The sequence below is a fragment of the Hemiscyllium ocellatum genome, chromosome 32 (genome assembly GCF_020745735.1).
Source record: "Hemiscyllium ocellatum isolate sHemOce1 chromosome 32, sHemOce1.pat.X.cur, whole genome shotgun sequence".
NCBI classification, from domain to species: domain Eukaryota; kingdom Metazoa; phylum Chordata; class Chondrichthyes; order Orectolobiformes; family Hemiscylliidae; genus Hemiscyllium; species Hemiscyllium ocellatum.
The window spans coordinates 31,930,608-31,948,912 of NC_083432.1; the positions used below are offsets into that span (position 1 = coordinate 31,930,608).

The 18,305-nt window shown below is 40.9% G+C and overlaps 1 protein-coding gene and 1 non-coding gene across 2 annotated transcripts in view; both read left to right on the forward strand.

The window, feature by feature from the left end:
* The window catches only part of LOC132830689 (MAGUK p55 subfamily member 2-like), a 196,488-nt gene extending 187,409 nt beyond the window's left edge, over positions 1 to 9,079 (forward strand). Inside the window, exon 10 of the mRNA XM_060848494.1 lies at positions 8,998 to 9,079. The gene's annotated coding sequence lies outside the window, so the exon portion shown is untranslated. The remainder of the gene's footprint in view (positions 1 to 8,997) is intronic.
* Positions 9,080 to 10,431: 1,352 nt separating this feature from the next.
* Positions 10,432 to 10,587, forward strand: LOC132831061 (U1 spliceosomal RNA). Its single transcript, XR_009646474.1, has one exon. It is a non-coding gene; the product is annotated as a U1 spliceosomal RNA (small nuclear RNA).
* The last annotated feature ends 7,718 nt before the right edge of the window (positions 10,588 to 18,305 follow it).

The following is an 18,305-nucleotide window of genomic DNA, read 5'->3' on the forward strand; positions in this document are numbered from 1 at the left end:
CTTTTATATTTAACATTTAATATAAATTGGGTATAATTCATAGCATGTGGCTGGAATATCAGTAGTGAATAACCATTTTTTTTAATTGCCATTGTGGATATCAGTTTCAAAACAATGTGGTTTGAAGCACTTCAGGTATGAGTTGGTTATTAACTTTTAATTTTAGCAGATTCTTGAGGATCAAGTTAAAGGTCTACCAAACTTTAGTTGTCTGTTTCCAGTAAAACTGAAATGGAACGGAGATATAAAATGACAACTGACAACATCCAAGACAAAACACTTCTTTGCTGGAATTGGCATACAGAAATTTACCCTCACAAATAATCCCCACAGACATGTAAAAATATACATTTTGAATTAATGCTTAATATTACTAGAGTATTTGTGTTGTGTTACCACCACAGCCTTGTTTAATCTTTTCCCTAAAATAGAGATGTCCTACTCCATTCACTGAATCGATTTATATACATCAATCACCATGCAGTCAATGCATCTCTTTCATACATGCCTTTCAGTAATCAGTGAACAAATTTAGGGGAAAAAAGCCTCCAATTAATAATTTTACTAGAATTTTAAATATAAGTACAACCCAGACAATCCAATTGTACTTCAATGTTTTTCATTAAAATTACGGAAAACGTTCATTTGTGGATCAGTGATTAAACTGATGTAAATGAAGGATTGCAGAGAGTGTTGCTGATACTTAAATATAGAGACATTCTTTTATAGATTTTGTTTTATACTGTATTTCCAGTGCTAGCCAATAGTAAAAAGATATTGCTTCCAGTGACTAATATTGGACCCATCCTATATACTTGGTCAGTTAATATATTGAAGATCATTTTTTAAAACAAATCCCTGGAAGGGGTTACTTTTAAAACATTGTTTTTTATTGTATTTTTAACTTTGTAACAAATTTTAAAAATCTCTATATATGTAATGTGAATTATCATTGTAAAAAAGATTCAATTATAGATTTAATTTGAATGAAACAGATGAAATGGTATACAATTGCTGTAAATGTATGATTGCTGTGGGCTGCATTTAGCAATGATCAATAATTGTATAGTTTTACAAAACAGATGTTTTCTTTGGAACTCTACAAAATCATTTTCTCCTGAATGAAAACTAAGCCCTGTGGATAAATAGAACTGTAAACATTTGTGCATCATTCTCAAACAGTAACATATGTACCAATGGTTTTAAGTTATACATGAGGGCACCAAGAAAAATTGAGTTGCAAGGTCCCTTTTAGATGGAGGTTAACTCAAATCATCTAGAAGTGGTAATTTTGTTTTTTACCTTTTGACTGCCTCAACCCTGGAGCTGCATTACTTGTTTACTTGTTTAACCACATACGTACCAATCCTTACATGCCATCACAATTTTCCGCTAACCAAACGATCTGTTCTTGCCACTTTTAGTCTTAGATACATTCCAGTGCTTCTTAAAAGCAAATGAGAAAGAACATCCCCTGGCATATCCAGAACTATTAAACCTGGGGGTGAGAGGTTTGATGTGAACATAAACATGAGCTTTCCTTTGCATACAATTTTAATATTACTCTGTAAATGCATTCTTTATAGTTCTACTGTAATAGGTGCACATAGAAAGTCTTCCTCCATAATCTGTATATTATGAAAATGAAGCAAAAACATTTTGAACCCTTCCACTGCATGTAGCAGTAGGCCTATATTTAAGACTTCAGCTTTTTGAGAGAAGTAAATTTGTTTAATTCAACCTGTCAAGCTTCGATGCTAAAACAATAACTATGGGGGAATCGATGTATCTCAATACGCACTAGAGTTTGGGTACAGATCATACTCTGCATGCTTTCTCTTCCCCCAACTCGGATATCATGCATTTTGCGATTCCTGATGAAAGGCTTCTAAATGAAACATTGATTCTCCTCCTCCTCGGATGCTGCCTGACCTGCTGTGCTTTTCCAGCACCACACTCTCGACTCTAATCTACAGCATCTGCAGTCCTCACTTTCACCTATCATGCATGCTGTCACCACCCCATGCTACAATGAACATCATCACCACCCCAACTCTCCTCACCCTTCCCTCACACCATCATTTGTCTCTCTGTTGGAAACTCATTGCAAATGCCTAAGTCTCCCTCTTCCTTTCACCTCCGATTCCTGCTTAAAGCACCGTCATACAGTTGAATTTTTAAATCTAACTACCTTCTACTGTTTTCTTCTTTATCTCAGTATTCATTTCTCATAACTCAATGACACACATTTGCATGATTTTCTCTTTAAGATGCACTATATGAATTCAAATTGTTGCGAATTATCTTAGGCTGAAGAAAAAAATCATTTTCTACAATCATTTAATCATTTTAAAGCATTCCTAATATATATATTATACTTGGATGTCCTATTCAAGTTGCCTAATGTTATTTTGATTAGAACTTAAACATAACTGATTACATTTCCATTTGAAATATTTAGTCTTTCAGTTTTATAGTAAAGATTTAAAACTATTTGTTTACAAATCTCTGAATCATTCTTTTAGTGCACAGTGAAGTCATTATAATGAGACCATCTTCCAATTTGGAAACCACAGTCAGAACAAAAAAGTCAGTTCCTTAGACTGTGTATCCTTCTCAGTTATCAAGTCATTCCCCAACCCCTGCATTATTAGAAAATTCAATCTCTTAATCTGAGGTACTGTGGAAATCATTAGTTGTTTTCTCATTTGCATTAAAGACATAGGAGTATAGAAGTAGACCATTCAAGCCTGCTCTGCTATTCAAAAGCATGGTTTGATCATCTACTAAATGTGACTTTCTTTCACAATTATAAAAACCCAGAGAATAGAATCAGGAGTAAGCCATTTGGCTCTTCAAATTTGCTCCACCATTCAACAATATCATCCAACTCAGTATCCCACTCCCACATTGTCTCCATATCATTGATCCCTTCAGCCATAAGAACTATGCCTAACTGCTCCTTGAAAACATTTAGTGTTTTGGTCTCACCTGCCTTCTGTGACAGAGAATTCCACTGGCTCATCACTTGCTGGGTGAAGACATTTATCTTTATCTCAGTCCTAAACAGCTTACCTCTTATGCTTAAACTGTGACCCCAGCTACTAAACTCTCCAGTCACTGGAAACACACTGGAATGCTCAAGGTGTCTGCAAGATTTCCTCTCATCCTTCTCAACTTCAGTGAAAGAAATCCTAACTTATCCTTATAAAGGTCTATAAAATCATGGATAGGATAAATCGGCAAAGTCTCTTCCGGGGTGGGGGAGTCCAGAACTAGAGGGGCATAGGTTTAGGGTGAGAGGGGAAAGATATAAAAGAGACCTAAGGGGCAACTTTTTTCATGCAGATGGTGGTATGGAATGTGTATGGAATGAGCTGCCAGAGGAAGTGGGGTAGTACCATTGCAACATTTAAAAGGCAGGTAGGACTAGATTGGGGTTAGGCTATCAGGCCGACATGGACGAGTTGGACCGAAGGGTCTGTTTCTGTGCTGTACATCTCTATTGACTCTATGATCCAGATACTCTTCATAGGTCAGTCCTGCCATCCCATCAATCAGCCTGGTAAATCTCCAGTGTGTTATTTCAATAACCATAATATCTTTCCTCAAGTAAGGAGACCAAAACTGCTCACAATATGCCAGATGTGGTTCCACTAAGTGGTGGCCATATGATCTCCATATCCCTTGTTGTCATTATTAACAAAAAATCTCTTGGTTTCTGTCTTGGATTTACTTAATGCCTGAGCTGTAGAGAATTCTGAGGATTCATCACCTCTGAGTAAAGACGTTCCTTCTCATCTCAGCCTTGCATGGCTAATCTTTTATTCTAAGTCTGTGTCCCTGGTCTCATAGCAGGGGAAAACAAAGGTCTGTTCTGCATTTATTATTTTTCAAACTTCAAGAATTTTGTAAGTTTCAATAAGATTGTCACATTCTTCCAAACTCCAGAGACTGCAGACCAGCCATTTCACTATCCTGTGCCCACCAGCCTCGGAATCAGTCTAGTGAACCTCTGCTGCACTTCTTCAATGGCAAGAGTATACATCCTTAGGCATGGAGAACAGAACTGCACAGAGCACTGCAGGTGCGCTCTCACTAATAGGTTATGCAATTTATGCTAAACCTCTTTACTTGAAATACTCCTTCAATAAAAATGTATCATTTGCCTTACAAATTTCTTACTACACCTGCATAAGCACTCCTGGGCAAGTCATCAAACAAATCCCATTCAAACATTACGTCCACCCAGCTGTAAGGCATATTCAATGCTGTAGTTACTAATGATATCCATATCTGACAGACACAGTTGCTTTCAAATTATGTAGCTGCTGGTTTTCGGAAAGATGTTTTGAACCTGCGTAACATTAACATACAGAGTCAAAAGTGTGGTGCTGGAAAAGCACTGCAGGTCAGGCAGCATCGGAGGAGCAGGAAGGGCTTATGCCCGAAACGTTGATTTTCCGGCTTCTCAAAGGTTGGCTGACCTGCTGTGCTTTTTCCAGCACCACACTCTTGACATTGACCTCCAGCATTTGCAGTCCTCACTTTCTCCTAACATTAACATACAGTCTTTCAGGGAGAAAAAAAAATTGCAATTGCTTCACTCACCCGGGTTTTGTACAGTACAATGAAAGCAACAAAGAGTTTTGGATACTTTCAGTGTGAATCACCAGAGCTGTGGAAAGTTTCTGAAGACTACTGAGATATAAGGGGCCATTCTGAGGCTTGGCCTTCTAGCTGGATAGAGTGCTCAAAATCCATAGCGATCAGTCAAAAATCCTCCATTTCTTAAAGCGAATGGGTGGAATTTCACAGGTTGCTCATCTACAATTCCCTAAGTGCATCGTTTGGGAATGTTCCCATCTGCTGAGAGCAATGGTTTATGGAATCCCTCCTGTAGTTACTATTGGTCAAAAAAAGTTCTTTATCCATAATGTATCAATTCACATCTGTTCTATCAACCTGGGAGATTTGCCTGTGTGTATATCCTAAAGAGTATACAATCTGAGCTTCTTCAATCATTTTGTACTTGTAATATGGAATCAAAGCATGTAGACCATAAGCTCCCAAGAGTAATTCTCAATCTGTTGTTTTGATTGGAGTAATTGCAAGTATTGTATAGAAAGAGAATTGACTTCAACTTGTTTGGGGAGAGGAATATTCCCAAGCCAAGGAAAGCTCTCCTGATTATTATCAAATAATCCTGTTGAAAACTGTGATACTTCAGTGGTCAAATAGCACCCCAAAGCTCTCCATTAAAATTTACAGGTGATGAATGGCCATTTAGGACAGAATGCGGAGGCTGGCAAAATACTAGCTGACAGAAATGAGTTGACATTTTCAGGATAGGATAAGAAAGGAAAATATAAATGAGAAAGTAAAGCAAGTTGAACATAAAACCTAGAACATAGAACATAGAACAGTACAGCACAGAACAGGCCCTTCAGCCCACGATGTTGTGTCGACCACTGATCCTCATGTATGCACCCTCAATTTTTTGTGACCATATGCATGTCCAGGAGTCTCTTAAATGTCCCTAATGACCCTGCCTCCACAAGTGCTGCTGGCAACGCATTCCATCCTCTCACAACTCTCTGTGTAAAGAATCTGCCTCTGCCATCCCCTCTGTACTTTCCTCCAACCAGCTTAAAACTATGACCCCTCGTGTTAGTCATTTCTGCCCTGGGAAATAGTCTCTGGCTATTGACTCTCATTATCTTGTATATCTCAATTAGGTCCCCTCTTCTTCTCCTTTTCTCCAATGAAAAAAGCCCGAGCTCAATCAACCTCTCCTCATAAGATAAGCCCTCCAGTCAAGGCAGCATCCTGGTAAACCTCCTCTGAACCCTCTCCAAAGCATCCACATCTTTCTTATAATAGGGCGACCAGAACTGGACGCAGTATTCCAAGTGCGGTCTAACCAAAGTTTTATAGAGCTGCAACAAGAACTCAAAACCCCTGTTAATGAAAGCCAAAACACCATATGCTTTCTTAACAACCCTGTCCATTTGGTTGGCCATTTTAAGGGATCTATGTACCTGCACACCAAGATCCCTCTGTTCCTCCAAACTGCCAAGAATCCTATCCTTAATCCTGTACTCAGCTTTCAAATTTGACCTTCCAAAATGCATCACCTCGCATTTATCCATGTTGAACTCCATCTGCCACCTCTCAGCCTATCTCTGCATCCTGTCAATGTCCCGCTGCAGCCTAAAACAGCCCTCTATACTGTCAATGACACCTCCAATCTTTCTGTCATCTGCAAACTTGCTGACCCATCCTTCAATCCCCCCATCCAAGTCATTAATAAAAATTACAAACAATAGAGGCCCAAGGACAGAGCCCTGTGGAACGCCACACACCACAGACTTCCAGGCAGAATATTTTCCTTCGACTACCACTCGCTGTCTTCTGTTGGCCAGCCAATTCTGTATCCAGACAGCTAAGTTCCCCTGTATCCCACTCCTCCTGACCTTCTGAATGAGCCTACCATGGGGAACCTTATCAAATACCTGCTGAAGTCCATATACACCACATCCACAGCTCGACCCTCATCAACTTTTCTAGTTACATCCTCAAAGAACTCGATAAGGTTTGTGAGGCATGACCTGCCCCTCACAAAGCCGTGTTGACTGCATTTAATCAAGCCATGCTCTTCCAGATGGTCATAAATCCCATCCCTCATAATCCATTCTAACACCTTGCAGACGACAGACGTGAGACTTACTGGTCTGTAATTGCTTTCTTGAAGAGAGGAATTACATTTGCCTCTCTCCAGTCCTCAGGTACAACTCCAGTGGAAAGCGAAGATGAAAAGATCTTCGCAAGTGGCGAAGCAATTACATTTCTCGTTTCCCAAAGCAGCCGAGGACAAATCTGGTCCAGGCCTGGCGACTTGTCAATCTTAATGTTTGACAAAATTTTCAGCACGTCAGCTTCCTCTATCTCTATCCATTCCAGCATGCACACCTGCTCTTCAAAGGTTTCACTCACTACAAACTTCATTTCTTTTGTAAAGACAGAAGCAAAAAACTCATTTAGGGCTTCCCCTACCTCCTCAGACTCCACACACAAGTTCCCTATGCTATCCCTGATCGGCCCTACTTTTTCTTTGACCATTCTCTAATTCCTCACATAAGTGTAAAAAGCCTTTGTGTTCTCCCTAATCCGTTCTGCCAAACCTTTCTCGTGCCCCATCCTGGCTCTCCTCAGACCATTTTTAAGCTCCTTCCTCACCTGCTTGTAATCCTCTAGAGCTGAGATTGACTCTATCTTCCTCCACCTTATGTAAGCTACCTTCTTCCTTTTGACGAGAAGCTCCACCGTTCTCGTCATCCAAGGTTCCTTTATCTTACCACTTTTTGCCTGTCTCAGAGGGACATATTTATTCATCACTTGCAACAACTGTTCCTTAAACAGTCTCCACATGTCTATAGTGCCTTTACCATGGAACAATTGCTCCCAATCCATGCTTCCTAACTCATGTCTACTCACATCATAGTTTCCTCTTCTCCAATTAAATATCCTCCCATTTTTCCTAATCCTCTCCTTCTCCATAACTATGTAGAATGTGAGGCAGTTGTGGTCACTATCCCAAAAATGCTCTCCCACCACAAGATCTGATACCTGCCCCAGCTCGTTTCCAAGCACTAAGTCTAGAATGGCCTCTTCCCCTCATTGGTCTGTCAACGTACTGAGTTAGGAAACCCTCCTGAACACACCTTACAAAAACAGCTTCATTCAAATCTTCTGCTCGAAGGAAGTTCCAATCAATATTGGGAAAGTTAAAGTCACCCATTACAACAACCCTACGCCGACCACATGTTTTCAAAATCTGCTGACCTATACTTTCTCTCATCTCCCTGCTGCTATTGGGGGGCCTGTAGTCAACCCCTAAAGAGGTGACTGCTCCCTTGCTGTTCCTAATTTCCACCCATACTGACTCGGTAGGCAGATCTTCCTCGACAATGGAAGCTTCTGGAGCTGTGATACCCTCTCTGATTAGTAGTGCTACATCCCCTCCTCTTTCCCTCCCCCCCCTCTATTCTTTTTAAATGCTGTAAACCCTGGAACATCCAGCAACCATTCCTGCCCCTGAGAAATCCATGTCTCTGTTATGGCCACAACATCATAGCACCAGGTACTGATCCATGCTCTAAGTTCGTCACTTTTATTCCTGATACTCCTTGCGTTAAAGGAAACACACTTTAACTGATACCTTGGCTCCTTGCCAGGAAAATCCTTCACACTAGCTGGTCTACCTCTTGCTATTGCCTCATCTGCATCAACTCTCACCTCCGGTATACAGCTCAGGTTCCCAATCCCCCCCGCCGTACTAGTTTAAACCCTCTCGAACAACTTGAGCAAACCTTCCACCCAGGACATTGGTCCCCTTCCTGTTCAGATGCAACCCGTCCTTCATGTACAGGTCCCACCTTCCCTAGAAGGCATCCCAATTATCTACATATCTGAAACTCTCCCTCCTACACAAGCTGCGCAGCCACATATTAAGCTGCGCCCACTCCCTGTTCCTCACCTCGCTATCTCGTGGAACCGGTAGTAAACTAGAGAACACTACTCTGTTCGTCCTGCTTTGCAGCTTCCATCCTAACTCCCTGAAATCACTTTTTATACCTTCGATCCTCTTCCTGGCTATATCATTAGAGCCAATATGTAACAAGATATCTGGCTGTTCGCCCTCCCTTTTTGGAACCTTATACACCCGATCGGAGACGTGGGTTTCCTTTGCTTCGTGATCATAATAAATTGGCGAAAATTTAATATGTCAAAGAGAAACATTATTTTAAAATATATTCAACTAAGTTTTAAGTTACTAGTTTTGATTTTCAGTTAAATGGGTAGAAAAAAGTTGTGACTTTTTTTAAACTCTGCCTAAAGCTACATTTAATGATTTTATTAATAAGCGATATATTTGGGAACTGTACTTTTGATTACTTCTTGAAAAAAAAACGGCAATTGTATATTACCTTTCAGCTTCCTTTAAAACTGTTTGCCTGCTCCAAACAACAGAGAACTTTCCGTATGATGTGCACATTGAGATTATTTGTATTCTGAGGTCTAGATTTTACCTTTACATACAGAAGTAAGTCAAAATATTTTTCTTAGTAGCAACAAGATGTAACTTGTCTTCTAATGCAGGTGATTCCGTGGGTGTTTAGTTAATACTGTGGTTATTTTTTGTATTCATGTCTCAAACAAATTGTGAACGGTATTTTTGGTTGTAGCTTTTTTAAATGAAGTAAATCAGTTAAACCTTTACATTGTACAAATGAGGAGGCATATCGTGTGTGAATGTACAGTATTATATACCCTATTAATGGTAAATAATGTCACTTGCTGTGCTCGCTAAGCAATATTCTGTCTATTTGAAACAAAAGGAAAATCCACATTGTCTGTAAAGTTACTGTTGTAATTTATCAATTTTTTTTAATGTTTGGAGTATCTATTGAATGATCACTGTTTGAACTGCAATATTACTGTTATTACGCAATACTTCTCTAATATTCCCAGGTCTATTCATGTGTTATGTACTGGAGTGGAAACTGGAGTTAATTGGTTTGTTAATGAGGTCTACAGAGTTTCACTGTTGTACAGAAGGACCATAATATTCTTCTTATTTTATGAAATATTTGTGTGTTTCTAATTTTAAAATATTAAAAAATGTTATTGCCAAAAGTTGTGCATTTTAAGTCACTTGCTGTGTAGTCCATTAACTGTGTTTGCGGGGAAACCGGTAAACTGATAGCTGGCTGTCTTTCAGAATGTGAGTTGTGGTTAAGAGAGTGCGAGAGATTGACAATGGCAGGTGTCACAGCAGAATCTATTCCTGTGCTCACCTGATGTCCATCCACTTTTAAAAAGGGGTTCCTGACATGCAATCCTGGTCATATATATACATTTTTATAAATCTTATCACAGTGATGTTTAATGGGTCTTGCAGTGCAGTGGTAGTATCACTATCTCAGAGCTAGGATGTCTGACACCAATTTCTTCTGCTTCAGAGATGTGTGCTAATGGTGCATCTGCCCTGTCATTTTCTGTTATAATTTTGAAAACTTCAGTTAGATCACCCATTAAGCTTCGAGATTCTAGAGAATTTCTATAAATTGTCCACATATCCTGACCAAACAGAACGCTGAATTTTCCCATTTTTAGGAAATGTTTTTGCGTGAGATTTCAGGATAAGAGACTCCATTTTCTCTCAGTCACTTTGTCCTCATAGTGCCAAAAGGTTTCAAGGGACTTTCCTCTTGCAATTGTCCACGGCTTCACCTCATTAATTAAGCACCCTGCCTTTTATGACACATTTCTTGGGGACTCGTGCAACTGAAGAGGTGGAAGCATTTGCCACTGCCTAAACCTCCTAACATCCATGCCACTAATGCAATCTTTAAAGCCCAGCTACATATACTTATCTGGCAGGGGAGATACCATGATCAATAAGGTGGTTCTCCCAGGATGAGGCTATCCCATTGCACTTTGGGTGTGCTGACGTCTGCGAAGTCCCCAAATGCGGGATATTCGACTGCAAAATTTGTGGTAGTGGGGGACCGCGTTTTTTTTATTGGGATGGCACGGTGGCTCAGTGGTTAGCACTGCTGCCTTACAACACCAGGGTCCCAGTTTCAATTCTAGCCACGGGCAACTGTCTGTGTGGAGTTTGCACATTCTCCCAATATCAGCGTGGGTTTCCTTCGGGTGCTCCGTTTTCCTCCCGTAGTCCAAAGATGTGCAGGTCAGGTGAATTGGCCATGCTAAATTGCCCATAATGTTAGGTGCATTAGTCAGAGGGAAATGGGTCTGGGTGGGTTACTCTTTGGAGGGTTGGTGTGGACTTGTTGTGCCGAAGGGCCTGCTTCCACACTTAGGGAATCTAAGCTAATCTATGTCACTTCAGACATTGCATGCCAGGAACTACCCCTCACACTGTGGCCCTGACCCCTTACCTCTGAGGATATGGCCTGGTAAGGCAAGTTAGCATTCCCACTTTGGACACGAGCACTTAGAGAACTGGTGGACCTATGTGGAGAGCTGGTCCATCCTCTTAACTGCAGACCGCTGAAAGACTCAACTTGGGTCAGTGCTGAGTCCCAGGTTGAATGAAATGCACAGCAGTTCAAGAAGATCAATGATCTTCTCTGCTCTGTAATGGTAAGCATCAGTTTCTCCTCTCAGTCAGCTTACGTCTCATGGGGCCACTATTCACCAACATTCTTTACCAGTGCACACTTCTCACCAAAGGCTCACAAACTATACCACTCCTTATTGCATGTCCCTCAATGTCTGGCACTCACCTCATCCTCATCACTAATCTTTTGAACTTCTATACTCACTCACTAGTGATTCTTCACCACCTTCCCACCTCATAACTGGCATGAAAACAAGTAAGGTACGAAGGAGGACATAATGCTGTTCAGTTTATTTGAGGAAACCACACATTTTTTTATTTCAATTCATTCATAGGATATGGTTCCTCATTACCCAGAGGGCAGTTAAGAGTCAACCACATTACACTGGGTCTGGAGTCAAATGTAGGCCAGACCAGGTGAAGATGGCATTTTCCTACCGGAAAGAATCTGAATGAATCAGATGGGTTTTTCCAATGATCAACAATGGTTTCAAAGTCATCCATTAGACTCTTAATTCTAGATACTTATTGGATTCAAACCCATCATCTACCATGACCAGATTCGGACCCCGGTCCCCAGAACATCACCCAGGTCTCTACATTAATAATCCAGTGATAATACCACTAGGCCGTCACCTCCCCCATCTGGGCAGAGAACAGTATGACAGCTCTGGATGGCCCACCTCACCAATGTTCTGATCTTCATTTTCAGCCTCAAAAGAATGTGGTTCTCTCCCTTTTTCCTCAACATCCAATACATCCCTCCACTGGGTCCAGTTGGAAACGGCACCGCATGCCCCAAGGGTGCAACATGCCCTCTTCCATACGATACTGCAAGACTCAGCTAGACTGAATGGCTATCCAAGTCATTGAAGCCTCTTCTTAAGAAGGCCTGTGCTCTGTTTCACAATGGCTATAGTGGAAATGTGAGCAGCATTGTACCATTGATAATCGTGACTCTTAGGATTTGGTAAAGGTCTCATCAGCCATGTTTGTACAAGGTAGGACTTGTCTCATAGCAGCCATTTTCTCTTGCCAAAGAACCTTGGAAGGAGGCAGGAACATGTGAGATCTTCTAGTGTGTAAGTGTTAAGGCAGTTCCCAGGGTTATCTGGTGCAAACCGCTGAAATTTGGCATTGACAGACACATGTAAAGAAAACATTGACAGAGTGGAAGCCTTTTTTGTTGATGAACTCATCAGTTTAGTGAGACAGTATCTTCAAAACAATGTAGATGCAGTTATTCCTGCCATGCACCCAGAGGAAGCTAGCAATGATGGAGGAAGCCAACAAGAATGGATGATCCCACTGCTTGGACTACTTAACTCTCCTTATCACAAGAAGAATATAAGCAGCTATAATCTGGGGAAAATAGCATCAGTTTCATCCTAGTTTAAAACATTTGACCCAAGCACTCATGTCACTGAGGCAGACAAAGGGACGCATAATTTGGTTTGCGGATCAACTTGATTTTATGAACAAAATATTCCTGCTTATAAACACCACATGAGCATTTCCCATATACCCACAATATTTACTCTTTACCGAGCTCTATCCACCTGAGAGGTTGATCATTGTGGACAATGTCCTGTGTTTGAACTGATCCATTGGAGTCTCCTTCCTCTGTGATGCGGAGCTGGCTCTCTTCCACCCAGGTCAGGGTTGATCTTCTCCTGAGCCTTCTTGGGTTGCTGCAAGGTTTTCCAACATGAGAGACCTGCCGTGAGCCTTTGCTGAGGAGGTGGTGTCCAAATGGTTTTTTTTTAAGCCAGACTTTCCTGGATGTTCTTTACCCAATAGGTCACGTATAGGGTTCAAAGCATCCAATGGGGTTGCAGCAATAACCTTCACTGTTGCCATCCCGGGTAAATTTAGAGTGGACTTTCTCAGGCATTGGATGGAAGTCAAGACACGAAGACATCTGACTGAAACTTCTTCAATAAACAACTCTTGGGCTGGTTATAACTAGATTCTCCCTGAAATGTTGTGACTTCTTTGACCTCGGTTTCCAATGTTCTCTGTCTGGTGGATAACTGCTGACTGGTGTTTAATATATTTTGGCCAATTTTCTATCTGGCCCGATTTCTCCAGCTTTGTGGGAGAATGCCCAATTTTGGATCCATGGTCGCTTGACCACAGATGAAACTCTGAAAACTGAGGAAAGCACACGGAGATGGTCACCCAAAGTAGCTGTGCAGTGAAGCAACCCAAGAAGACTCAGGAAAAGATTGACCCTGACCTGGGTGGAAGAGAACCAGCTTCACATCACAGAGGAAAGAGATTCTGACTGATCAGTTCAAACACAAGATCTGTCCACAATGATCAACCTCTCAGATGGATAGAGCTAGGTAAAAAGTAAATATTGTGTGTATTTAGGAAATGCTCACGTTGTGTTTATAAGTTTATATTTTGTTCATAAAGTCGAGTTGATCCGCAAACCAAATCACGCGTCCCTTTGTCTGCCTCACTGATATGAGTGCTCGGGTCAAGTGCTTTTGGAATATTGGAAGCTGGAAGCAAATGTTCGTGATAGGTCAGTAATTTTGTGGAGAATACGATGGACAATAATTACAGAACAGGATGCTTCCCTCCGTACTTCAAACCAAAAACAATTGCCTACAAAAATAAAACATGCCAATGGGGTTCTGTTACTTCCTTCTGAACTTTACTTTAGTTGTACCTATGTCAGAGGCAAGAGTTCAAAAGTACAGCTCCAATCATTTTCTCAAGGGCAGTTGGGGAACAGCAATAATTACTGGCCTGTTAATGATATCACATCCATAAAAGTATAAAATAATTCAGTTACACTTTTAGTCATTTATTAGAGTGAAAGATTTAGAATGTGAAATCTTATCAAGTCATTTTGTCAGTTATCAAGTCATAGAGTCATACAGCATAAACACAGTGCCTTTGGTCCAACTCATCCAGGCCGACTATGTTCACAATATAAACTACTTTTACCTGCCTGTATTTGGCCCATATCCCTCCAAACCTTTTCTCTCATGTAGTTATCCAAATGTCTTCTAAACAGTTTAACTGTACCTGCATCTATCACTTCTCCACAAACTAACTACTCTCTATAAAACGTTGCCCCTCATGTCCCTTTTAAATCTTTCTCCTCGCACCTTAGAAATATGCCCCCGGTTTTAAACTGCCCTACCTTAGGGGAAAAATCTTTGATATGCATCTTAGTTCTTAACTGCAACTTTGCATTGTCTTTAAAAATATTAGTTTTATAGTGCGTGACTAATCAGCAATACAGGAGAAAGTGAGGACTGTAATGCTGGAGATCAGAATTGAAAGTTGTGGCGCTGGAAAAGCACTGCAGGTCAGGCAGCATCTAAGGAGCAGGAGAATCGACATTTCAGGCATAAGACCTTTACCCAGAAAGTCAGTTTCACAACCTCTTCCATCAACTTACGTAATTTTGCTAAACTAGGCACTGCCCACACTAGTTAATGCAAATACCAAACCAAAGGCTATCATACCTTGTTTGCATTAGAAAAGGAAAGTTTCAGCTTGCGTGTCTGTCAGGAACATAATTGGCGTGCAGAGAAATAAGGGAGAAAAAATTAGGAGATAGCGATAATAAAATAATAAAATCAACAAAGATAATAAAAAGCTGTAAAGAAAATGATGGAAGAAAGTGAGTGATATAATTGTGGTAAGTAATTTCAAAGAGAACAAATAAAATAGCTTCACAAACTTAGCGACTGAAAATCACGGATTATTCAGAAAATGAAATTGCTAAAGAAGTAGGGAATCTAATCTAAAAAAGTAATTAACACATTGGTTGCCAAATTGAATGACTTACTTTTGACTAATCGATGTTAGGCTTATCTTTAGTTAAAGGGACATCTTCCACTTTACATTTGTTTTACTGTCACTCGAGAAAGTACAACCTTCTGCTGGTAGGCCTTTGCTCCATGCTAACTTTCCTCAATGTGTTTCTCTTTCCTACTTTGATTTCACACTTGCTCAGCTTTTTATTTTGGTGATTACAAACTGGAAATCTGAAACAAACACAGAGTTTGCTGAAGACATTCTCCAGTCTGGAAATATCTGTGGAGAAAGAAAGTGAGTTAATGGGTAGAGTGGAGAGTTAAGTAATCAGGGAAATTCCAAACCCAAATTAACAGACAATAGACAATAGGTGCAGGAGTAGGCCATTCTGCCCTTCAAGCCTGGACTACCATTCATTATGATCATGGCTGATCATCCTCAATCAGTATCCTGTTCCTACCTTATCTCCATAACCCTTGATTCCACTAATCTACGATGCACTCCCTCAATAGCTAGAATGTCTATCCTCAAATTTGGAGACCAGAACTGCACACAATATTCCAGGTGCGGTCTCACCAGGGCCCTGGACAGCTGCAGAAGAACCTCTTTGCTTCTATACTCAATCCCTCTTGATATGAAGGCCAACATGCTATTAGCTTTCTTCACTACCTACTGCCTTCATTGACTGGTGTACAAAAACACCCAGATCTCTTTGTACTGCCACTTTACCGAACTTGACTCCATTTAGGTAGTAATCTGCCTTCCTGTTCTTGCCACCAAAGTGGATAACCATACATTTATCCACATTAAACTGCATCTGCCATGCATCTGTCCACTCACCTAACCTGTCCAGGTCACCCTGTAATCTCCTAACATCCTCTCACATTTCACCCTGCCACCCAGCTTTGTGTCATCAGCAAATTTGCTAATGTTACAATTAATACCATCTTCTATATCATTAATATATATTGTAAAAAGCTGCAGTCCCAGCACTGATTCCTGCAGTACCCCACTGGTCACCGCCTGCCATTCCGAAAGGGAGCTGTTTATCCCCACTCTTTATTTCCTGTCAGCCAACCAATTTTAAATCTAAGTCAGTACTTTGCCCCCAATACCATGCGCCCTAATTTTGCTCACAAATCTCCTATGTGGGACTTTATCAAAAGCTTTCTGAAAGTCCAGGTACACTACATTCACTGGATCTCCCTCGTCCATCTTCAGAGTTACATCCTCAAAAAATTCCAGAAGATTAGTTAAGCATGATTTCCCCTTCATAAATCCATGCTGACTCTGACCTATCCTTTTACTGCTATCCAGATGTGTCGTAATTTCATCCTTTATAATAGACTCCAGCATCTTTGCCACCACTGAGGTCAGACTAACTGGTCTATAATTTCCTGCTTTCTCTCTCATCCTTTCTTAAAAAGTGATATAACATTATCCACCCTCCAATCCGCAGAACTGATCCCAAATTTATCAAACTCTGGAAAATAATACCAACGCATCCACGATTTCTAGAGCCACCTCCTTCAGTACCCTGGGATGTAGACCATCAGGCCCCGTGGACTTATCAGCCACGGGGATAAGCAGATTGAAGCTTATTGTATTATGGTCACTACCTCCTAATGGCTCCTTCACGTCCAGGTCCCTGATCAATTCTGGTTCATTGCACAATACCAGATCCAGAATTGCCTTCTCCCTGGTAGGCTCCAGTACCAGTAGTTCTAAGAATCCATCTCGGAGGGACTCCACAAAGTCTCTTTCTTGAGGTCCAATACCATCCTGATTCTCCCAGTCTACCTGCATGTTGAAATCCCCCATAACAACTGTAGTAACATCTTTGCAACAGGCCAATTTCAGCTCCTTATTCAACTTACACCCTACGTCCATAAAGGAGGAAGAACGAGTGCAGAACTCACTCCATGATGACACGATGGGCATCATGGAGACTTGGCTGCAAAGGGATCAGGATTGGGAGCTGAATATTCAAGGATATTCATCCTATCAAAAAGATAGGCAGGTGGGCAGAGGGTGGTGTTGTATGAGTTAGAAATGAAATTAAATCAATAGTAAGAAACGAAGTAGGTGTAAAATTTTCGTGAGTAGAATTGCAGAGCTGTAAAAGTAAAAAAAAGACTGTGGTTGGAGTTATGTACAGGCCTCCAAAGAGTAATCAGGAGCTGGGGCGCAAGATACACCAGGAGATAGAAAAGATGTGTAGGAAAGGCAAAGTTACAGTGACCATGGGGGATTTCGATATGCAGGTGGACTAGAAAAAGCAGGTTTGCAAGAAAAGGCATTTTCTATGAGGTGGCTTTTTGGAGCAGCTTGTGGTAGAGCCCACTAGGGAACAGGTGAGATTGGATTTAGTGTTGTGCAAGGAGGCAGACATGGTAAGGAAGCTTAAGGTGAAGGAACCCTTTGGAGGCAGTGACCATACTATAATTGAATTTACTCTGCAATTTGAGAGGAAGAAGATAAAATCAGAGGTAATGATATTACAAATGAATAAAAGCAAACAGACCCATGGGTAGGAGGTGGGTTGAATTGACTGGGAGAGGAGCAGAGCAGTAAACACAGTGGAACAGCAATGGCAGGAGTTTCTGGGTGTAATTCAGGAGACACAGCAGAGATTCATCAGGAGGAAAAAGAAGCATGGTACAGGGAAGATGAGGCAACCATAGCCGACTAGGGAAATCAGGGATAGTATAAACGCAAAAGAGAAAGCAAGTAATATGACGAAGGGCAGTGAGAAACCAGAGGATTGGGAAGTTTATAAAGACCAACAGAGGGAACAAAAAAAAGGAAGGGTAAGAGTAAATATGAGGGTAAGTCAGCCAGTAATACAAAGGAAGACTGCAAGACATTCTTTAGAAATAAAAAGGGCAAGAGAGAGGCAAAAGTAGACAGTGGGCCACTGAAGACTGACACTGGAGAGATAGTAGTGGGGAAGAAGGAAATGGCTGAGGAACTGAATAATTACTTCACGTCAGTCTTCACATTGGAAGTCACGAGTAATATCCCAAAACTTCAGGAGAGTGAGGGGGCAGAGATGACTAAGATGGCCATTACCAAGGAGAAGGTGCTAGCAAAACTGAATGGCCTGAAGATGGATAAATCACCTGGACCAGATGGACTACACCCCAGAGATCTAAGGGAGATAGCTGAAGAGATAGTTGAGGCATTAGTGGTGATCTTTCAGGAATTGTTAAAATCAATGAGTGTCTCAGAGGACTGGAAATTCACTAACATGACACCCCTATTAGAAAAGGGTGTAAGACAAAAGACACAAAATTACAGACCAATTAGTCTAACTTCACTCATGGGTAATCCTGGAATCCATTTTGAACGATGAGATTTCTGAATGTGT